A 17,063-nucleotide genomic window follows, 5' to 3' on the forward strand; every position below is an offset into this window, starting at 1 on the left:
GCTCCACAGCTATTTGCCAGTTCAGCACCTAGCTCACTGACAGTGCTGCATGAGGAAATAATGATTTTTAATCTCTCCAACCGGTGTTTGTAGTTTCTAGTTATTCTCACTACAGCTACTCCATTCTTTTATTTATTTATGTACTTTGAGGTTTAAATAGCAAGAGAAGCATTAGCTTAGGCAGCTCAATTTATTAGTAAATATTTGAGGATCATGCAAATTCCCATGGCTTGTTATTACAAAGAGGAGCCTACTGTTCTCTGTCATTAAACCGGGGTTTCAGGGTATGTGTTTTGTATAGTTGTGGCTTTATATAACCACAGCAGTGGTAAATGCAGACTGATCTGCTATAGTACACTGATGCAACAAGATACAGACACAACAGATTCCTCTCTTTATTTAAGAGGTGCTTTCAAAAACTTAGCTTTGAGAGTCTCTGTTGGGAGATTCCTTGAATACTGTGTAGCAAGCACTCCAGAAATTCTAAGATGAAGGATGTGTCTTTTTAAGATGTCAGGTATGGAACAGACATGAAAATCTGATAAGGAAGAGTTTTAGAAAAGTAACAGATACTGTCAAAAGAAACATTTAAGTCCTAAAGCCCTCTAGCCAAATTGGAGTTTCACCAGGATAAGTATTAGAAGTCCTTTTGGACAATAGCCCACTTGGCCCCAAACATGCCAGAGAATTACACCTGTTCTTTATAGACTAACTAAATAAAAGATATACAGAAAAAGAGCACTGGCCTTTGTGAACCCTATTTCATTTCATCAGATGGTGTGAAAGGACATGAAGAAAACAGAGAATAATAAGAAGAGAGAAATTAGAATACAAACGACAAGGTGCAGGGAGGAAGAGAGAGCGAGAGGGATAGGGAAGAGGGGGGCAGTGCTAGGAGATAAAAGCAAACAAGTTTGCCCTTTAAACAAGGAGCCGTTTAACAAGTTTGTTCAACATCTTCATTAATGATGTGGACATTGGAGTCAGAAGCGGACTGGCCAAGTTTGCCAATGATACCAAACTCTGGGGCAAAGCATCCACACCAGAAGACGGGGGCGATCCAGGCTGACCTGGACAGGCTCAGCAAATGGACAAAGGAGAACCTGATGGTGTTTAACACTGAAAAATGCAAGGTTCTCCACCTTGGGAGGAAAAACCTACAGCATCCTTATAGGCTCAGCACTGCTATGTTGGCTAGCACTACGAAAGAAAGAGACTGGGGGTCATGATTGACCACAAGATGAACATGAGTCTTCAATGTGATGCTGCGGCTAGTAAAGCAACCAAAATGCTGGCTTGTACCCATAGATGCTTCTCAAGCAAATCCTGGGACGTCATTCTCCCCCTGTACTCGGCCTTGGTGAGGTCACAGCTGGAGTACTGCGTCCAGTTTTGGGCCCCACAATTCAAAAAGGATATGGAGAAGCTTGAGAGAGTCCAGAGGAGAGTCATGCGCATGATCAGAGGTCAGGAAAACAGACCTTACGACAACAGGCTGAGAGCTATGAGGCTCTTTAGCCTGGAAAAGCGCAGGCTCAGGGGTGATCTGATGGCCACCTAAAAGTTTATCGGGGTGACCACCAGTATCTGGGGGAACGCTTGTTCACCAGAGCACCCCAAGGGATGACGAGGTCAAACGGTTATAAACTACTGCAAGACCATTTCAGGCAGGACATAAGGAAGAATTTCTTTACTATTCGAGCCCCCAAGGTCTGGAATAGCCTGCCATCGGAGGTGGTTCAAGCACCTACATTGAACACCTTCAAGAGTAAATTGAATGCTTATCTTGCTGGGATCCTATGACCCCAGCTGACTTCCTGCCCTTCGGGCGGGGGGCTGGACTCAATGATCTTCTGAGGTCCCTTCCAGCCCTAATGTCTATTAAATCTATGAAATCTATGAAGTAGTAAACTCATAAGAATAACTCTAGCCACATCACAGATGCAATACAGTTCATGCTAAACATGTTGCAATTTAACATTTAGTAATATTTTAAAGATTAATTTTAATTTCCACAGTTTTTAAATTCTGCTTCCAGAGTTCTTCAGGGTTTTTCAATAATATTTCTGGTACTAAGAATGACATCAATAGAAACAGGTGAGCAAATAATTTGAACCAAATAACTGATTTGACCACTTAGTACCCTTTTTTTCTTTATATGCAACTAGTTTATGATTTTTTTTAAAACTTATTTCCTAGAATTAAAGTCTGCAAACAATTTTCAGCATATAGGTTGTGAGCACTTCCCTGAAGTTGTTTAATTGTCAAACCTTAGCATTTGAGCTGCTGGTTCTAATCCTGGTACCAAATAGTTTGTTAAAAGTGATTTTTATTTAGAATTTCCCAACGCTTTTATTACAGAATTTGGTAGTACTAACATTCTCATAGCTTGAGAAAAATTAAAAATTACTTAAAAATTCAGAACTCAATCAGCAGGTTAGTTGAAATGTTCACAAGAATCTCATGCCTATATAAATTTCACACCAAGATCAGGTGAATTTTGGGTGTTTTCAAGTTTTACTTGCGGAGGTTTTTGAGTTTTGTGAGACTTAAACTCAGAATAAAATTCAGAGTATTATGATCCTGGGCAAAACAGAAGCCAAGAGACTCATACGAGCCCCAGAAAGTCAAACTACCCACATACTGAATTATCTCTTGGTTTACAAATAAATGGCAAAATACTTGACACTGGCTCTAGCAGTTAATGGTACTTGTTCTGGTTCCAAGTAAAAATATTCTGCTTCTTAGAATGGCCTAATAATCACTTCCCAAAATATGGTTTTAGTCTTTCTTTCTCGTTCATAAGAATAAGTAATAATTTTGGTAACATACATGAATTATTAATAGATGATTTTACATCTTGTCTATGCAATATGCTGTCTGATATACTGGAAGAGGACTATGTTGCTCTTCCTTTCATTTTGAAAGTAAGTTATCTTTGTCACTGGGTAGAAATGGTCATGGAGTTATTAGTGCCATGTGGTTACTTTCTCACTCAGATTGTTTGAGACTGCCAAAATGCTCATTGTATCATCCATCACATTCGTTACCTAGATTTTCATGAATGCATTCCACTATGTATCTAAGTGAGTTGGTGGAAAGGTCCACTTTCTTAGCATATCTGTTAGATTAAAAAAGAAAAAAAATGCTAAAACTGACAACTAAGCATTTAGGAAATGCCAGAATACAACCCAAGTTCAGCTTTTTTGTACAGAGCACAGTAGGTAAGCATAAGGGAGCCAAAATAACTTTTCATGGACAGCCTCAGTTCTGGCTTTTGTGTGCTGGATTTACACTGTTAACATTCCTTTAACATAGGAATTATTATTTACTGTTTTAATAATAGTAAATAGCAGTAAATATTTACTGTTTATTTGATTTTTAAATTTAAAAGGTTCATATGGAACATTTTGATCACCACATGTGATGTCTTGAGGGTTATCTGTAGGTCCACAGCACATTCCTCTACCACTAAAACTAACAGTGACTGGTAGCAGCAGAAGGTTATCCTCTTCTAGGCAGGTCTTTCACCAGATGGTTCCTCGGGCACACATTTTGTCAGTGGGTATCACAGCCATTTGCTAGACAGCAGTAGAATGGTGAAACTCTGTGTGCTGAGTTCAGTCCTAGGTTCTGAGTACAGTGAGTCCTCACAGTTACGGATCTTTCTGCCCTCTCCATTTCTGAGTCTTTCCCTGTTATCCCTCCAGTTCTTTTCTATGAACCCCTTTGACTTTAGGCTCTGTCCCCAGCCTATGTCTCCTTGTAGATTTCTTTTCCCCACAACTCCTGCTATTCTCTCTCTGTTCCTATCCTCCTCCAGCTTCCCTTTGCTCCTGCTCCTCTCTGTCCTTTGTTCCTAATTCCGTCTTCTTCTGCTACAGTCCGTGTCATAGAATCATAGAATTATAGAAAATGAGGGTTGGAAGGGACCTCATGAGGTCATTTAATCCAACCCCATGCTCAAAGCAGGACCATTCCCAACTATATCATCTCAGCCAAGGCTTTGTCTAGTTGGGTCTTAAAAAACACCAAGGATGGAGAGTCCACCACCTCTCTGGGTAACCTGTTCCAGTGCTTTGCTACCCTCCTAGTTAGAAAGTTTTTCCTAATATCTAACCTAAACTTCCTCACTTACCAGTTCTTTCTCCTAATCCCTCTGTTCCCTTACCCCCTATTCCTTACTTGTCTGCAGTCAAATCAAACTGTTTGTCCCTCCTCCACTCAACCTGCCTAGACATGAGGAAGCAGAGCTCCAGGAAGCAGGGAAATGGGAATTCAAAAAAGAAGTGAGTAGTAAGAAAGAGGGACCCAACATGAGAGTGGCCAGCTAGGGTGAACCATACTCATTCATTCTGTAGACGTAGCACATGCACACTCTGGATAGCGTGAAGGAGTTGGATGGCACATGCTCAGTGCAGACAGACTTTTTGAGAATTTCATCACCAAACTCTAGGGACATTCCTTTAAGTCATCCCTGTGAAGATTTACCCACATTTGGCCAAGCCTTTAGTGAGCAAGAGCTTTTTAATAACTTGGCCAAATGTGGGTAAATCATCACAGGGATGACTTAAAAGCATGGGCAGCGGGTGCTGCCTTAGTCAGGGGAGGCACATACCCCACCAACAACCAGTCAGTGACTGGGGGGAGGGTCCCCCTGCAGCCAATCTCACTGACTGACCGGAGGGGGGCTGTAACAGGGAACCTTAATCCTGTCACCAGAAAGCAGGTCCGCCCCTTCAACACTAGAAATTTCTGGGTACGGAGTGCTGGTGAGGAAGGGGTTAAATGCTGAGCCGGGCCAGCTAGTCAGCTGACCGGAAGGGACAGGACTATAAAAACCCTGGGCAGAACGGCAGTAAGGGGGACAGCAGCGCCTCTGAGAGCTCTACAGAGGAGCTGGGTGAGCAGTCCAAAGGCAGGAACTACGGAAGCCGTGGGGAGATGGCAGCCACACCACAGCAAGGACTGCAGCTGATGGAAGGGAGCTGAGGCACAAACCCTGCAGATATAAGCTGACCTGCTGCTTTGCTTGATCATATTGGTTGGTAACAGTTATTATTTGTTTTTTTCTTTTTCTTTGATTATTGAATAACTCCAGCGGTTTGAGTGAGGCTATTAGGGGAAGGAGGAGACCTCATTTTGGGAACCCACTATGGAGTGGGGACCCTGATACCAGCGAGGGTGCGGCTTTTGGAGGGCACAGACCCTGGCGCCTGAAGGCGTGAACTTAAAAATGCCAGGGAGGTCTGGTGCACCTGGGGTGCAATTTTATTTTGGTTTTTTTTTTTTTGGACTGAGAGGGTGCAAGTTCATGGTCGTCCCCTGGTTTTGAACTTGAAGCCCCTTGGCTGTTAGGCCGGCGCCTGGGCCTCTGGGCCAGGGGGGCCGGGCTCTAGAGTGGAGTAGGAAAGGGGACCACTAGCCTCAAGACACTGGAAAAGGCTACAGCCTCGGACTCAAACCCTGGTTAGTGGGTTTAGACAGGGAGGCCTAGCTAGAGAAAAATAGGGGTCAGGCCCACATAGGTGAAAGGCCCCAACATACACAATACAATAGGCAGTCTCTCACTCGCAAGAACATCATCATAACGATTTCCATCAAGACATGGCAGACGAGTATAGGGCAGGACATAAGAACCCCAGAGAAGGCTCCAAGGGCGCCCCATGTAAGGCGCGGATTACCAGGAAGATGGCACTGGGGAGGGCAACCTGTTACAGGGGCTCTGGAGCCAATCATGAGACAGCCAATCACTGTGGCCAATCACTGCTTCCAGGAGTGGCTGCAGCCATTTCTGGGAGCGCAACAGCACTCCACTCCCCGGCTGGTGCTTGCAGAGGGTGCACCGGTGCTCCTGCCTGCCCCCCCACCTGTTGCCTAAGCAGCGAGCGTGACCCCCATGCACCTGCTATGGAGCACCACTGTTTAAAGGAATATCCTTGATGCAAAAGTAACTCTTCCTGTGCCCCTCTCCCACCAAATTTCAAATCCTTTTTCAAAGAATACCTGATCTTATCAATGAAATGATAAGTTGGTTACAGTGTTTTGTATGAGCAAACTAATATACTTCTCCTAATCAGGTTCTGGGAGACAACTGAATATTTTAACTGAAACTTTCGTAAAAATTCTGCCTGAGGCAGACACTAGGCATAGAGAATTTCCTCCTAAATGATGGCTTTTCTAGAAATGCCTTCTGAGTGGTGATTTGAGCCCTTCTTGAAAGATTCTCAAACTATTTTCACAGGATGAGTCACCACCACTGGTAGCCTGTTGTCCTGCTGTTGTCAGCTTTGAATAGCATGTCACTGCTTTAATGGATAAACTGATAGCAACTGCCCATGCCTGGTTCTTATGTAGCACTTCCTATTACATCTTGAAGTGGTTTGCAAAGGTGGGAAGTATCATTAGTTTCATTTTATGGTGGGGAAACTGAAGCACAGCTAAGGGATTTCTCTCATAAGCCAGTGATAGACTACACTCTTTATGCATCAGAGAATCAGGCTCTCAAAATTAAACCACACTGAGAGAAGGGGGCTTTTAAAACTGTTCTGGAGAACAGATGGGTTATCATCATGAAGACGCCCATTTATTGGTCAAGATTTGATATGTGCAGCATGATTTTCTGGAACACTAAGAATGACCACACCTATCCTGAGAGCTTGATAGTAATTTTCCTTCAGCAGGGGAGAGAGAAAGAAGAAGGCATGAGACAAACTGATATTACTAGGAAAAGATAATAGTAAAACCAGAGGAGGGGCTTAGGAAGGGGAAGGGGAAGGGGAAGGGGAAGGGGAAGGGGTGTGATCTGTGAAGTACTGAATGATTAATAGCTGACTTTTAACTTTCATTTGGAACAGACATCTATAATAAAAGTTTCAGCTTTTCCCATCTAAATAATGCATGTGCTAACTACCATTTTGTAAGGAAAGAAAGAGAGCTAAGACAGCCCTTTACAAGAGACTCCATATAAGCAGCATGTAAGCCAGCCTCAGGGGAGCACATTTTACCCTGGTTCACCATCAGTACAGTTCCACTGGAGTCAATGATGTTGCACAGGATGTAAGTTCTGATAGAACTTGTACCTGGCTGACTCCATTTGTGATCAAATGGAAGATCAATATGACTTGACAGGTATGCAGCTGTGCTGCTCATATTGACTTCAGAGCTCATTTGCCTCTCCTACGTGTGACGTCAGCAGCTTATGAGTCATTCTGAGTAGACAGGAACAACATTAGTAGTTTCCACATTTACAAATTGGAGAACTGCTTAGAACAGATTTCCTGGTATTTTTAAGAAAGAAGGAGCTTAGAAAAAAATGAAGCACATACAACAGGTTTAGGCTCTTCGAGGGTAGCCAGGTGTTACACAATAATCATTTAAATAACTTTCCATGAAAAGTGTTATATTAGAACCGGATGTTAATTGCTATTATGTATTGTGCTATGCAGTGTTAAAGCAATCACAACTGATGAGAATATTCAAAACAGTGACAGAAATAGAGTAAAAGAGAATCCCTTACTGGATAAATCACTCTGATGCAGATTTATGGTAGGGACTGTGTGGAATTTTCTTTGGTCTTTTTTGAAAGAATCATTTTTCCATATCTTAAATGCTAGCAGGGAAGCATTTTAAATGTGGAAGGTTCTGGCTGGAGAATCTTTGTTGGCAGAAATTGTTTCTTGGTTCACAGAGCTGGTGGAACAGGAACAGAGGTGACAGTCTTAACTGGATAGCAGGAACCACCCTGTATTTTTAACCCTGGCCTCTGTGCTGTTACACACAACAAAAGGGTCAACTGTGGTGAGGGGTCTGATAAATTGAAATCACTAGCTCATTTCTAGAGCTGAGTGCAACTCTATCATTGTGACTGCAAAGGTTCCTGTCAGAGCTCTAAAGTCAAGAGCATCATACATTGCATCTCACCTCTGCCTTGCTGCACTGCTTTCTTCCCTATGGGGCCCAGAACTGGGACTGTCAGATGGCTGGAGGAAAGGACAGTCTTCCTGCTGCAGCCCTGCTAGGTTTCTTGCTTCTCTCTGCTGTTTCTCCTCTGAGAGCAGAGGGAGACCTGGGAAGAGGAACAGTGAGCTTGGAACAGATGTGAGATCCTTAGCTAGGGGAAAGAGTGGAGAAGGAAGACATGGCTGAATTGACACATTCCTTGTGGGAGGGACAAATAGATCCAGCTCTGGGGTTTTGGGCTGTGTCTGCCACCTCCTTCCCTTTCCCTTTTACAAATAAGTTGTTGACCTTACAGAAATACTGCACCCCTTGTTATCCAAATCTGTCTTCTCCCAGGAGGGGAAATGAGTAGGCAGCCCCAAAGACTCATAGTAACAGGGCCAATTCCTCCACCAGCCCCCTGGGAAGTAACATCAGCTCAAAGATCCAGAGCCCTGGCACAGAGTGCAACAATGCCACCAGCTTCAACACAAGGATACAGCTCTGTCAACTGCAGGGAGGAAGAGAAGCAGCCAGCATTATAGAGAGGGGCAGCTTGAATTAGCTGCATGTCACCTGCACAGCATGAGTTGTCTTGCTATATAAACTGTACAGAAGCAGCCTTTTTTCCCCCTCCCAACCTCTGGATTCTCTCCCTATGGTGCACCAAGAGAAACCTTCACAATGATTTCTTCACTAGCAAAGGCTGCAAAGTATGAAATAGTACATTTTACTGTGCATTATGTGAAAAACAATAGCTTTGTTTGTTTTTATTATCATTTTATGTTGGAAACCTCTTTCTAAATCTCTCTTCTACAGCAGCTGTGAGTAAAGTAAACCAGATTGGTAATCTGTAAACAGCCACCCCCATAGCCTGTTGTAATTAACTTTATACAAATTGCAACACTGGCTTACCTGATTTACATATTGAGAAAGCAGCATTAACATAGAAAGTATGTGTAAAGGTGTACCCTGTCAATAGTGGGGGCACATGGCAGAGCAGTTCAAGTGTGAGTTCAAACTTTGATCTCATCTTGTGCCAAAGACTGTCCACAGTTGATCCAACTGGAAATGGGGATCTGATCATTTGGCCTGCAAACAGTCAGATTATCATTCCTTTGTATGCTGTTGGCTACAGAAACTAATGTGTCTGTACTGTACCCCTCCAACCCTTATGTGCTCTTAGGCTTGGTAGAATCTTTGACCTGGTTGTGGCCCAGGTCTTACAGTTTTCGATGGTTTTCTTGCATGCAGACAGATTTTGAGGGGCCAGGAGGCTCATGTAAGTCTCTAGTTTTTGTGGGTTCAGAACTCTTGTTTTTTTCAAATTCAAACAAAATAATCTCCCTGAAAACTGAACTATGAAAACATTGATTTTTTTTTTGATTTTTTTTTTTTTAACAATCACAAACCAGTGAGGTTTATGACACTTCTGGCAAATGTGTCTCTGGTTTAAAATTTGTAACAAAAACAAGTGAGACACACACAACTTCAAGTTTTTTGCAATAAGAATTAGCAAAACTGTTCCTTTTGTGTGCACCACCAAATGAGAATAACCTTCATTCATTACTAAACAGGGATACATTTCAACTGGTAACATAATTGAACAGTTTTATTCTCCTGTTCACGGGCCCATCCAGTCCCCATTTTCTCTACTTTTGTTTAATTTCATGGGCCAGATTCACTGGTAGGTGTTGGTAGTTTTTCACTGCCAGAGCAATGGAAACTGGACATACTCTTTGGAAATGACCCTAAGACAACAGGAACGTAGATGGGAGAGAAGGAAGGTCAATTGCCTTGGGACACTATTTTCTCAGGGACTACAGAATAGCCAGTGGTTTTCCTGCATGCTACACTTACCACATGTGGGAAGAAACACCTCAAAATTTTACCCATCTCTACAAGAATCTTTCTATGCCACAGGTAAAGAGAGCATTGCCCTTCTGAAATAAAACTGGTGGAGCTGGCTTCCCAACCAAACTAACTACCTCTGACCTCAGTCTGCAAGAATGGTGTGTGGCAAAGCTCTGTTCCATTGACCTCCACTGGCCTCAGCTACCATAATTTGGACCAGGTTCACATCAACAAGCACTGATCCCCATATATACAATGTGATATTAGTATGTGGTAAAAGACAGCTGAGGTTGTTAGCATTCCTCTCAAGTATTTCCAGATTAGTATTTAACTCAGTTTTGAGACAGTACAACATAAATGCTTGCTTATTTCACTGAAAGTGGTTCTGCATGATTTTAAATAAGGACCATGTAGAGATTATTTTATAGGGAACTGGGACATCCGTAATGGATTTAGTCATAAAGATTTGCAGTTATCCCAGTCGTTGACTGAATATACATCAATACAAATCTGTAGTCTTCTTTAGAGTTCCCAGATCAGCACAAAGATGTGTTTACCTGATTGCACTTATTTCTTCTAAAAAAGGCTTATTATACTGATGTGGGTATAATGTCACCTGAGGGGTGATCAATTAGAATTCAGACACTGAATGAATCCAATCTGTCAAATTCTGTTTCTAAGTTCTGAATTCCATCAGGAAACAATAGATGTGGCACAGCTATATTTCTTTTTATCTTCAATGTCCTGTTCTTATAAGCAATTCATTTCCAAAAACTAGGCCATTTTGGAGCGGATTTTTCAGCAAAGGAATCAAAATTAGGAATACTAAGTAATAAGACCCAACCATTCACTAGAAAAATCTCATAGGCTGGAGTTCAGTTATAGTACCTTGTGGATTCCAAATGCATATCACAGTTCTAATGGTACAGTTACAATGTGTGAGTTCTTGTTAATGCAACAAGGTAGCATTTTTGGCTCCTAATTCTTTGTGCCACTGAAAACAAAGGTTGTCAGCTATTTTCTTATTTAGGTCCACAAATTAAATGAGAGCCTGCATTAAGGATCACCTTCTACCAAATCATATCTTTCCACCAATGATCAATGGAACCCACAGACAGTATTAACCCACAAAGTAAAATTAATTAAGCAATTCATGTACTTTTGCTACTTATTACAGTTTAGCAACTAGAAACCAAATGATCACCAGCAAGTGATCTGTTAAACACCAGGGTCTGTGGAACACAGTATGGGAAGCCCTGATACTTAAAAATCTACTTCTCAAAAATCAGAAGTAAACACCATCTGGCGCATAACATTTATTGCCTTTTTATGACAATCGGGTATGCCATTTCACCCATAGCATAAGTAAATATAAAGTTGCTTAAGAGAATCCAAAAACACAAAAGCCAACATCATGCTACATTTATCACAAATCTGCAAACTGGAGATTTGGGATTTCTGTATTATTTGTGATTAGAGGTCTCTAGAGTGCTTTTAAAAATGCCCAGCATCAGATTATGCAAGAAGGAATCACTAATATTAGCACTGGCTGTGTTGACATTGCAAGAGCACTTTGTTTTTCATGCAGAGATTCGTTCAGTCCAAGAGATGAAGACAGAAGGGGCAATGGGGATGAGGGTTACAAGGTTATGCAAGCTACACCATGTCAGTCTCTTCTTTCCATGATATCAACATCCTTGCCTTTATTGGAGTCCAGCTTCTGGCTGGTTGTGTATATCAACAAATGTGTAGCCAGATCCAGAGTGGAAGTGACCTGCTCCGTTCTGGCCCCTTTAAAAATTCTTAAAGATGGTTGATTTGTCGATTCTCAGCATTAGTAGCCACAGCAACCTATCAAGACATGACCAATGAGCCTGGATGCAGTGTGATTGTCAAAATATGTATGTTCCTTGACCCAGGCATGGTTGCTATGCAAATCCTTTCTCCCACACATACAATTTATGCTGCTCTTACTAAGAGTAAATAATGCAGCAGTTACAGCCAGAAAATGGGTGCCTGTTAATACTGTCTTTGTGTGTGTTTTACGTTTTTATGTGTTTTATGTTTGTATGTTTTATATGTGCTTTATGTCTTTGTTTATATGTGCAATTGACCCCTGGCTTGCTATTTAGAAGGGAAAAACTGGATTAACATGCAGTATCATTTCTCTGTAAGTAATGATGATAACTTGGATGTAGTTGGTAGATCATTGGTTTCTAACATGTTCAGACTTCCATACAGATATAAAAGGGATTAGTTTTACAACATCAGAATAAATTGTAGGCAATTTTTTTAGCCAACTAAAAACATGGCATACAAGGAAACTAAAAGTCCTGACTTGCTAAGTATATATGAGGGAGTGTATATGTGAGAGAGAGAGGCACAAAGTGAAAAATTCTAGTGTGTATTCCCTCTGAGGATCTCAAAGCCCTTACAGACATTAATTTGGGATATATCTGCACTGAAGTAAGTGTAATGTAATGAAAACATATCTCAGCTAGCTTTCAAGTATCTAGCTCAGGTCCTTACGGCAGTAGCACAAAGCTCAGCAAGGTCGGCAAAACTATGTATTTGGATGGTTGGATTTTGTTAAGTTTCATGCTACCACAGCTGCAGCTTGGGTAACCCAACATGAGTTGCAATCATTGCAGGTTTCTCCTCCGTGCCTCCTCCTCCCCACAACCTTTTCCCACGGGATTCAGTTTTAAGATCCAATTTAGGAATTCCCTCACTGGAGTTTTTGACATGTTGCCCATGTGGCACAGAACCATGGCAATGGGCCTCTATCTTCATAGTTCCTTGTTAGCCATATGCCATTCTTCTTTGTGTTAAGTCCACAGATGCATTTAAGTGGAGATATCAGGCTATTTGGTTCATGAGGGTGGAACCAGGATGGTTGGTCAGAGGCAGCATCTGGTCTCTTTTTTTTCTGTCCAGTTTTTTTTCCTCCATAGCAGCTAACAGATATAATTGCTATTCCACTCTTGCTTTTCTGAGGAAAACTCCAACCATTTCAAATTGGACTAAAAATGGTTTCATTATTTGGTCCTCTGCAATGTCCCAGGATTGGATTAGTCCTCTGGGAAGCTTTTCTCCTTTAATTCCTTCCTCTCTGGTGTTTCTGTACTAGTTGGTATCCCCTGAAGGCTTCAGAGAGAATGCTAGTCTGAGGAAGCCAAAGACACAAGGAAAGGAGTCTATGTTTTTCTTCATCTCCCTTCTCAAGTATCCCATGGGCAACCTCAGCTAACTGCATGGGCAACACACAGCTTCTCCATTGCAGCTGGTCCAGGGTGAGTAGCAGAACTGGAGAGTTTGGCTCTTATAGGCTGTTCCTAATTATAATTGTCCATCATCCCATGCTGGTGGGGAGTGAATCCATAGAAATTTTTTCACTAACGATTTTAAAAACTCATCATGAAGAAATTAACTTGGAAGAACAGGCCATTTAGACCAAGGGTTTAGGCAGTAATGTGTAAATAGTCTTCAAATATGGCATTTTGTATGCATGAGTACAGAAGGTGGACAGTCCAGTGAACTGCTGTCACCTCTCTGGCTGCCTATGCACATGCTTGGAGGAGGGGGAGTGTGTGTTAATTTGAGTGTTCCTGGACAGCTCTAATTAGAATGGCTCACCATCACATCTATTAAGCCTCCATTCATTTCAAGATGGCTGTGGGACGCTTCATTTAAAGCTCAGTCAATGAGGTTTAGTTAAAGCTCCCCTGTGGCCATTTTGAAACATGGTGGGGCTTAATACACATGGTGGTAAGGTGAGGCTGGAGCCTTCTGATTAGAACATGGAACAGACTCATCGAGTCTGCTCTGACATGTTCGAATTGGAACACGAACGAGCACATCTATAGGCAGCCAAGTCTAGAGGCCACTTTTAAACAAGACTAACTGCAGGTAGTTCAGCTCAAGAAGTTTACAGCTAATTGTGGCCTCTAGCCATTTTCTGTATAAATCTATTGCATCTTCATTGCTTTCTACTATTAGCAATTTTCAGATATAACTGCATCTGTTTCAGAGGCCATCTGCTATTATGAATATTGCAACAACTAGTAGAGCAAAGTAAGTAGTGGGCAAAGATTGAAATCTTTTGCGCCAGAGTTCCCTATTAGAATAGACTGAGGAAGCTAAACTGGCTTGGATAATTCAAATGCCCAACATAATTCAGTTTTATGTAGCCAACTGTTTTTGCCTATGAGAGACTAAAAATGTGATGATACACAGATACCCAGTATTCCCTGATGTTTGTGTCATTTAAATTTCTTTCTGTTGTTTATTGACATCCAGCACAACTTGAGGCCTCATTGCTTTTATTCAGCAGCTGGCAGGGAAACTGTGCTTCTTAATCATCATAATGCTTTCCATACTTTCCCCCTTTAGTCTTCAGTGTACATAATCTTATTTCATCAAGTCCACAGTTTTGAATCTATTCACTGTTTTTTTTTTCTCAGTCATTTTCCTCAATGCATCATGCATGGCTGATGTTAAGAATGACTAATTGTATTGATTTATTATTGTGATTTAAAACTGATCCTCTTTGCCAATGTCTATTAAATGCACATGTCATGAACTAGTATGTGTCCTCCTGTCTTGATCATGCAATTCTTATGTGCTTAGGGACCACCACTGAATACAGTGGAATTGCTCTTGGAGCCAATATAGGTCCCATCAGTAGGAAATAGTGCATATGTCTGAATTGTTTGTTGTGCACCTGGCAATGAATTAGGTATTTGCTTTTTAAGCTTATTTTAGACATGTACCATTTTATAGCTAGAGTCAGTATCTTAGGGTTTTACTTTTAATTCTTCCCCCGACTCAGTGTGTGGCCTTTGACACCTCATTTAACTGAACAGTAACTTTTAGGTATCTCTTATAGAAATAAGGATAATAACCCCTTTGAGTGCTTTAAAATGTCTAGATGAAGGTACCATATGAGCCCTAATGCTTTGCAATGCTCTGTTTTTCAGTAATCATTTTTCCATAAATAAAAAATCAATTAATATTATATGAACATTATATCAGGTGAGAGCTAGTGAGTGGGGTAAACAGGAAATGGAAGGAAGAGAACAGAGAAAAGGGGATGAGGAATGGGAATGGGAGACTGAAGCATACAGGGAAAGAAAAGAAAGAAAATGACATCAAAAGAGAGCAAGCATAGGCAGGTTGGGGATGGCAGACAAATTGGAGAAAGGAGGGGAGAACATGCCCTCAACAAGATGGAAAACCCCCATCCTGCCAGAAATGATGGTTTCCATTAGTCACTCTGAGAAGGTGCTGCCAAGAACAAAAGGCTAATGTGATAGCCAAGGTCTAGATCAGCTGATCTGAACAATGAATGGCTTTCTTTTCATACCACTTATTTTATGTAAAGAATGGAAAAGGAAGGTGTTTGACATCATTTGCTTTTCAGATCTCTTTAAAGCATGGATCACTAGACTTCCTGCTAGGTATGTGATTCATATCCAGTGCTTTACTTTCCCATCTTTATATTCAGGGCATTTCTAAACACTGATTGATAGCTTAAAGGTGAGGTGATCACTTCCTTAGAACAGAATAAGGACATGTCCAGCAAGTGGCTAATTAGTTGTGCACTGAAGTTGTCACAAAGTTATTACTTGTGCAGCTGAATGAAAGGTGGAGCTCTCATACCATAACATTTAGTATTTTGTTATTTTATTTTCACATCTCAGTGCTTTACATAAAATTGGGCTTGTTTAATCCATTAACGTTTTCAATTTCACTACCTTATTTCATTTCCTGAAAACCATCAACCTCTGAAAGCACATGGGTTAAAATGGCAGATCTGGATAAGCCTCTTCATTTTTAGGAAACTGAATTGTTCTAATATAATTTTTCAGAGTTACACTATAAAAATTTCTTCACTCTCTCTTTTGTGTTCATTCTCATAGATGACCTTGACTGTCAGTTTTGTTTCACAGAACTCAGTGGATCACAACCTGTTACTCCCAATTCAATAAAATGTGAAGCAAAATAAATTGCTGTTGCTGCAGACATGAGAAGGGGTTACTGTGGAAAGAAAAAAGGGGACATTTTAGAGAAAAATAAATTGCATATTTTGAGAGGTGGACCATATAATCTTTGTAAAAGAGCAAAGCAAAGGTTGAGGGTAAACCACAGAAGTAGAAAGTGGTGGAGAAGTTGATGCTGTAAAATGTGTTATGAGCATATTGAGAATCAGGAAACAAGATTAGTAGCATCTTGGAGATAGGGATATGTGTAAAAGTGACTGTACAGCTGCTGGGAAGAAAGAGGATGTTGCAAATTCATAGATTCATAGATTCATAGATGTTAGGGTCAGAAGGGACCTCAATAGATCATCGAGTCCGACCCCCTGCATAAGCAGGAAAGAGTGCTGGGTCTAGATGACCCCAGCTAGATACTCATCTAACCTCCTCTTGAAGACCCCCAGGGTAGGGGAGAGCACCACCTCCCTTGGGAGCCCGTTCCAGACCTTGGCCACTCGAACTGTGAAGAAGTTCTTCCTAATGTCCAGTCTAAATCTGCTCTCTGCTAGCTTGTGGCCATTATTTCTTGTAACCCCTGGGGGCGCCTTGGTGAATAAATCCTCACCAATTCCCTTCTGTGCCCCCGTGATGAACTTATAGGCAGCCACAAGGTCGCCTCTCAACCTTCTCTTGCGGAGGCTGCAAAGGTCCAGTTTCTCTAGTCTCTCCTCGGAGGGCTCGGTCTGCAGGCCCTTAACCATACGAGTGGCCCTTCTCTGGACCCTCTCCAGGTTATCCGCAACCCTCTTGAATTGCGGCGCCCAGAATTTCACGCAGTACTCCAACTGCGTGTCTCTAGTGGGTTATGGAATAGAGAAAATCCCACACAATTTACTGATTCGTTTTGATGCACTGGCTGGGGGAGTAGTTAACTGATTGCACGATTTCACAATGATTACATACTTAATTTATACAACACAATTTTATTTTAAAACTCTTTGCTAAGTATATAACACTGCTTAGCTTTAAGAAACACCACAAACATTAAAAACACAATAATTACATATATCAGAAACAATGCTCCGAATGCACTTCCTTCCCAAACAATACTATAAGAATTAGTGTTACAAAAACAACTACAATTACAACTAAAAGTTAAATTTGAATCAATACTATTATTTTCATAATATACTTACAATCCTAGAATTCCAAGAAGCCAAATACCAAAATATGGTTTCATTCCTCAGTAGTACGATTTAATGGGTTGGCCTCAGTAGTACGGTTCAATGA

This window comes from Alligator mississippiensis, chromosome 8, assembly GCF_030867095.1.
Source record: "Alligator mississippiensis isolate rAllMis1 chromosome 8, rAllMis1, whole genome shotgun sequence".
NCBI lineage: Eukaryota > Metazoa > Chordata > Crocodylia > Alligatoridae > Alligator > Alligator mississippiensis.